This window comes from Leuciscus leuciscus (assembly GCF_965113295.1).
Source record: "Leuciscus leuciscus genome assembly, chromosome: 8".
Taxonomy (NCBI): domain Eukaryota; kingdom Metazoa; phylum Chordata; class Actinopteri; order Cypriniformes; family Leuciscidae; genus Leuciscus; species Leuciscus leuciscus.
The window spans coordinates 696,367-703,866 of NC_138732.1; the positions used below are offsets into that span (position 1 = coordinate 696,367).

The following is a 7,500-nucleotide window of genomic DNA, read 5'->3' on the forward strand; positions in this document are numbered from 1 at the left end:
CAAATACCTCATAACCTGAGCATGCAAAGATCCAAAAAAAGTATGTGTTAGAGTTTGTGAGTGTGTATGTGCGTGTGTGAGAGGGTTTGTGTGTGTGTGTGAGAGAGAGAGAGAGAGAGAGAGAGAGAGTGTGTGTGTGTGTGTGTGTGTGTGTGTGTGTGTGTGTGTGTGTGTGTGTGAGAGAGAGAGAGAGAGAGAGCGAGAGCGAGAGTGTGTGTGTGTGTTTGTGTGTGTGTGAGTGCATGTGCATTTGTGTGAGAAAGAGAGTGTCTGTGTGTGTGTGAGTGTGTGTGTGTGTGTGTGTGAGAGAGAGAGAGAGAGAGAGAGAGAGAGAGAGAGTGTGTGTGTGTGTCAGTGAAACACGCATGAAACATGAGCAGTTTAAGTGTCAACAGGGTTGACAAGCACACTTCCTGTTAGAGCCACAACACACACACACACACACACACACACACACACACACACACACACACACACACACACACACACACACACACACTCTCTCTCTCTCTCTCACACACACACACACACTCTCTCTCTCTCTCTCTCTCTCTCACACACACACACACACACACACACACACACACACACACACTCTCTCTCTCTCTCTCTCTCTCTCTCTCACACACACACACACACACACACTCTCTCTCTCAATTCAATTCAATAAGCTTTATTGGCATGACAAAAATACATTTGTATTGCCAAAGCATCAAAACGGCATAGAAAATGATATTTTGAACATTTAGTACAGAAAACACTACTAATAATAATTCAATAAAAAATAAAAATAAAAATAGTAGAACAGAATGAACATTTCAAAATTATGTGAACAATTTAGAATTCAGTGTGTAAGTGTTTGTGTGTTTGTTTTGTGTATGAGCGTGTGTGTGTGTGTGTGTGAGCGCATCATTAGCCACGTTTCTATTACCCTTCAAATTGCGCAAATTGAAATTGAAAATTGAAAATACACCCAATGGAAACACGTCAATTTCACAAAAACTCCCATTTATCGCAAAAAAGTTTTTACGCTCGCATGAGGAGGTTTTTCAGGCAATTCGAAAAAGACATATTTCGCAAAACTGCAATGGAAACAAGAGGCTTGTTTGAGATGAGCAAAATCTGCGCAGAACAGATCACCGGTGATCACCGCGAGATGCATGCCGGTTAGAGATGTGTCCGAGTGCGGTCCGCCTGGCTCTGATGTCATGCTGATGTATGTCAAAAAACTCTTGCGAGCACAAGGCACACGTGTCGGATTCTGCAGTCGAGCGCAGTTGCTCTCCACCGACTGCGCTGATCAAAAGCATGATGGGAAACGACTTGCTGACGACACAGCTTAAAGCTCATTGGTTTAAACAACCGTGATGTATTGTTCTCTTTTAAAATGTTTGAATGTTAAAACTCTGGTATCATGTTTTATGTGTATACGTATGTTATGTGTGAATAAACGCTCTGACAGTGCGATATGGGTTATGTGATGTCATTTAAAAAAAAAAATATATATATATATATATATATATAAAAACATGTCTGTATTAAAGAAAAAAATATTGATAAACACGTATTTGGAATGGAATTAAATAACAAATACTTTGGGTGTCTTGTTCATTATATTTATTTTCATATAAAAGCAACAGAACTTAAATTACATCCAGTTTATTAGCAACACCGTGCACAAGCGTGAATCCTGTGAATCCCGCGATATCCGCCTTTGATCTCACAGGTGTCAGATCCACTGTGAGAAGAGAGATCTGTCCGGTTTGCCTGCGCTTCATCACTCCTCCTCTCACTGCAGCCGCTACTCTCACCTACACTTCAGGCGAGGCAAGGCGCATCTCAAACAAGCCTAATTTTTGCGCATTTATGTCACCTGACGTAGAAGGCGCGGTGTGTTTGGACAGAAGACGAGACCGAGTTCTTTATTAAACTCATAAAAGACAAAAGAATTACAGGAATACTGGATTCTAAACCTCAAAGAAATGCCACAATCATGATCTCGAAGCAGAAATGAGGGAGAAACACCCAGAAACTCCTCATATGAGCCGCTCACAGTAAGGGTCTTTCCTTACCATTATAGGAGACAAATCATGCTTTTAAATCGTTCCTTTTTACATATAAATCATACATTTGTGGTCTATATAAAGCGGAACTGCAATGCTTGGGTCTGAATTCCTCATTATTATAGCTCCACAGGCCCCTTTTCTACCCCTTTTCTGATGTGCGTCTGAGAGCAACTCGTTTTGGTGCGGTCTCTTTAAATACAAATGAGACACTTCATACCCCGCCCCCTCTCCAGGTTGCAGAGGTGACACTCGGTTCAACTCCACCCCGTTCGGCCATTTTTGTAGTTTGATAGCAGAGACACGATTATCTAGCGGCACAGAAACTTTTTATTCACACGTTATTAACAAAATGTCAACAATGGAAGACTTGTCCATCCAGCCTTACATGTTCGAGCCAGAGTCGGAGCCGGAGCGAGATGAAAATGAAGACGACGAACCTGTAGAACAACGTCTTCATATGGATGTATCGCAATGGTGTGTTACTGTATTTACACATGAAACTTTGGTCTTCCGACCTTTTACCACCGTGTCGATTTATTTTGATTAATATGTGCGAGGGAGAGAGAGCAAGACAGCGCCTAGTTTGGAGACGGTGAAGTCTTGTTTACTACAAAATTGCAGCGAGAAATAAAAATGGCGGATTGCTGGAAGTGTTGGGCCAGAAGTCGATGTCCTTATTTGGCAGTTCCACTGCAAATACTGTGACGTAATAGTTGAAAAAACGTCATAGATGACAGAAAAATCTGAACCGGTTGAAAAATATGACCAAAACAGAATATAAAGATATCAACGAAGCACCTGAAGAGAATAATTTCAACTTTTCTGTACTTCTAAACACTCCAAATATACAAAAAAATGCATTTAAAGGCTAAAAAAAGTGGATTTAGCATGATATGTCCCCTTTAATGCTTGGATAACACACACACACAAACACACACACACACACACACACGTCTCCTTCCATTAATAATAATGGGCAGTGCAGTGGCTGGATATACGTAAACCTAACAACGTCTGTCGCCATGATGTTTGGAATAACTTATCGCGAGAGGAAAAAATGACGTTTTAGTCTCATAACGTCGGTTAATAGAAACGCCGTCATTTCGCAATACTTACGCCTACTGATTAGTCGTCAACTCTCTCTTTTTGTGACAGGCATCAATGTATATTGCCGCTAGTGTGATACAATCTCTTTTTTCACCTAATAGATGTTGAAATTGTGTTTTGTTGTTTAATTTTAGGAAGTTAGGGCAAAGTATTTCAAATTTTTCATAAAAAGTCCCTCTAATGTCCTCATAGTTGGGACAGCTGGTGAGAAAGTATGAGGTGCCCCTAGGGACATTATTCAGAATTACCATGCATATACATGTACTTTTCCTCTCACATACACATATGAAAACCAAATTCATTCACATACTATAATGAAATGCTCACACACACACACACACACACACAACTGAAATGCTCTCATACATACAACTGAAAATATTACGCTCACACACACACAACTGAAATGCTCTCATACATACACAACTGAAATGCTCTCACACACACAACTGAAATGCTCTCATACACACACACAACTGAAATGCTCTCATACACACACACAACTGAAAATATTACGCTCACACACACACAACTGAAACGCTCACATGCATACACAACTGAAATGCTCTCACACACACACAACTGAAATGCTCTCATACATACAACTGAAAATATTATGCTCAAACACACACACACACAACTGAAATGCTTGCATACAACATTCTGAAATGCTTTTCACTTGTATGTATGTGAGCGTTTCAGTTGTGTGTGTGTGTGTGTGAGCATAATATTTTCAGTTGTATGTATGAGAGCATTTCAGTTGTGTGTGTGTGAGCGTTTCAGTTGTATGTATGAGAGCGTTTCAGTTGTGTGTGTGTGAGCATTTCATTATAGTATGTGAATGAATTTGGTTTCATATGTGTATGTGAGAGGGAAAGTACATGTATATGCATGGTAATTCTGAATAATGTCCCTAGGGGCACCTCATAATAAAGTGTTGCTCTCGCTCTCTCTCTCTCTCTCTCTCTCTCTCTCTCTCTCTCTCTGTGTGCGCGCGCATGCGGGACTGAGTGGATGCGTGTGAGTGAGAGTTCTACGGATGAGAGTGAGTTTTCTCTCTTTTTCTCCCTATTTTTTTGTTGTTTGTGGTCCAAATAACAATTTTTAAATATATATATATTATTGTGTGTAACTAAGTTAGAGGGTAGCAGGTTTAGAGGTAAACTGAGGAGTCTTCAGCGAGTGCTGGTTGGCGATGGCGTCCTCTGATCGGCTCAGGCATGGCGTCAGGATGCACCTGCAATGAAGTGTTCAGTAGAAGAGTGTAGTTTGGCGGTTATATAATTTTGTCCAATGTCCCCCCATTTATAAAAGATGAGTTGCTGATCACAGAATTGTCCAGGCATGGAAAAATTGTGTCACAAATGAGAAAAGTTCCGTTGGGCTGTAAATCCCCTTTACTCAAACATGTAGTCTCATTCAGACGGCAAGTTTACATGGTAGGAGGTGAAGTTGAGGAAATAAATGTGGCATTTAAATTTAGATTCGATGGCTTCGATTATGTTGTGTTTGCAAGCTCTGAGACGATGAATGTTTTAAATGTGGAGGGGAAGGGCATATTAGAAGTTTGTGTCCGGGACAGACTGAGGACACGAACGCAGCAGTTGTGGAGAATGATGCTGTCGAGCACGAGCAAGCTGAAGCTGTGAGGGATACAGCCAGTGGTGGAGGAAGTACTGAATCTCAGTACTTAAGTAAAAGTATAAACAGAGACATATTTACTTTAGTAAAAGTAGAAGTACCACAATGACAACCCTTAAGTAAAAAGTACCTGATTTTAAATGTACTTTAAGTATTAAAAGTAAAAGTACATGCATAACAATTTATTCTCTTAATGTCTATATTTTAATGATTAATAAAACAGTTCATTCTAACTCATTCAACCTAATACTCCTATAATGATGTTCAATAATGATGGAAAAGCCATTATTTTTAAAGTTTTTGTCACCATTTCTGAACAAGCTTGCAATTAGGCAATATACACATCAAGCTTACTATATATCCGTACTATATGTTTGGCTGTAAACGCGATTAATTTATGGCATAATTCTGAACCTCTTGGCTTGCCATACTAATCTTAACCAAACGTATAATACACACGCACCCCACAGCCCACACCACTACTAAACCTACCCATGCGTATCCTATGCACGTAAAAACTAATTTTCGCGTATAAATTGCACGATAAACACACTTTGTGCTATAGAGACACATTTAGTGTGACCGGGTTGATATATCTATGGCAACCAAACTTCACTGGTGACAAACGTGCGACGAACGGACGGTCAGGATGACGTTTTGGCAGGGGAAAAACTGATCAGAAAATGTAATGAAAATGTAACAGAACGAGTAGAAATGTAGTGGAGTAGAAAGTATAATAATTGCTGCAAAATGTAACGAAGTAAAAGAAGTATGCACTATTGATTCTACTTAAGTAAGGTACAGATACGTGAAAAATGTACTTAAGTAAAGTAACGAAGTATTTGTACTTCGTTACATTCCACCACTGGATACAGCAGAGGCTGGAACGAGTGATGCAGGGATGGGAGGTTCAGGAATGGTAGAGGGGGAAACATCAAATGTTATTGACAAAACAGTTGATCTGGTGATGGATGATGGGGTTAGTGAGGAGTATGTGAGTGATGGTGCAATTTTTAAGACGCCCTCTGTTAAGAGGAAAAGGAATAAAATAAAAAAAGAAGGGGGATACAAAGTCAAAACAACTGCCAGAAATACAAGTTGATGCACGTAAGGATGTTGAAAGTAGTACTGCTGAGGATTCTGATAGTGATACTTTGGACAAAAGGAGTAGGCGTAGTGCTTACTCTTTTGGAAAAGTTAGGTCTTTTTTACAAAAAACATGAAAAATGTCCAGGTTACAGATTTCTTCCCAGACCGTAAAATGTTCGTTGACTCTGTGGGGATGTTAATGCGAGGCGAGGGTGAAGAACAGTTTACTGGTCAAGAAATGTACAGATTAAAGAAATTTGTTGCAAAGTTGAGATCAGAACTTCAAGCAGAGGATGGGTTTGAAACAAACAATATAGTCTTTTTTGCTCCTACACACTGAAGCTTGTCTTAATTCGAGTCCTTCTCTCAATTTTATTTTTTTTATGAGTTTCACGAGTTCACACTTACATACACTTAGAGTGGGGTAAGGTTTAATGCGTATTTGGCTTGCTGTCCCGAAACCCGTGTGGGAGTGAATATGAGGAAGATGAAGAAATGTCTGCTAGCTTTTATGCGGGTCTACCAAAGCTACAGGAGAAGTCAAAGGCAGTGCTTGAGAGGCCTTTGTGTGAGAAAGAGGGCGGAAAAGCGCCTGGTATCGATGGTCTTCCAGTTGAGTTTTACAAAGCCTTCAGGGAGGTGATGGGTGAGAATTTCTTGGGTGTTCTCAATGAGAGCATAGCTGAGGGTTCTCTACCTCTGAGTTGTAGGAGAGCTGTGATTACTCTTCTACCAAAGAAAGGCGATTTGCAAGAAATGAAGAACTGGAGACCAGTGAGCTTGTTGTGCTCTGATTTGAAAGTCTTCTCTAAGGCTCTGGCCAACAGATTGAGAGAGGTGATGGGGCAGGTCATACACCCTGACCAAACGTACTGTGTGCCTACTAGGTCTATTTTAGATAATATCTTTCTTGTTCGGGATGTAATAGAAGTTGCTGGTCTTTTGGGTATCAATATAGGACTCATTTCCATTGATCAAGAGAAAGCATTTGATCGAGTTGAGCACCAGTACCTTTGGAAAACTCTTAATGCTTTTGGTTTTGGCCCAGGTTTTATTGGAGTAATTAAAGTGCTGTACAGAGATATTGAAAGTAGGCTAAAAATCAATGGTGGTTTGAGCGCCCCTTTTAAAGTTAGTAGAGGCATTAGACAGGGATGTGCACTTTCTGGAATGCTGTACGCTTTAGCAATCGAACCATCGTTGAATAAGTTGCGTTCTAAAATAGAAGGTTTAGTATTACCTCACAACAACTTGCAGCATCAGATATCAGCTTATGCTGATGATGTAATGATTATAGTTAATGGACAGAATGACATAAACACTTTAGTTAAAATTGTTGAAGAATTTGGAAGCATATCTGCTGCCAAAATAAACTGGAGTAAAAGTGATGCATTGGTTGTTGGGAAATGGGAGAAGAGTCCATCATTATTACCTGGTGGGTTAATTTGGAAAAAAGGAGGGATTAAATACCTGGGAGTCTTTATCGGGGATATTGTCACGCAAGAAAAAAATTGGGTTGGTTGAAAAAATAGAGGGTAGATTAAAGAGATGGAAAGTGGATACATCCACAACTATCCTTTAGAGGAAGGGTTTTAAT

The 7,500-nt window shown here is 39.9% G+C and overlaps 1 protein-coding gene across 1 annotated transcript in view; it reads left to right on the forward strand.

Annotated features, from left to right (window-relative positions):
* Window positions 1–4,187: 4,187 nt before the first annotated feature.
* Window positions 4,188–7,500, forward strand: part of LOC309504092 (uncharacterized protein) — a 23,478-nt gene continuing 20,165 nt past the window's right edge. Inside the window, exon 1 of the mRNA XM_082177105.1 lies at window positions 4,188–4,218. The gene's annotated coding sequence lies outside the window, so the exon portion shown is untranslated. The remainder of the gene's footprint in view (window positions 4,219–7,500) is intronic.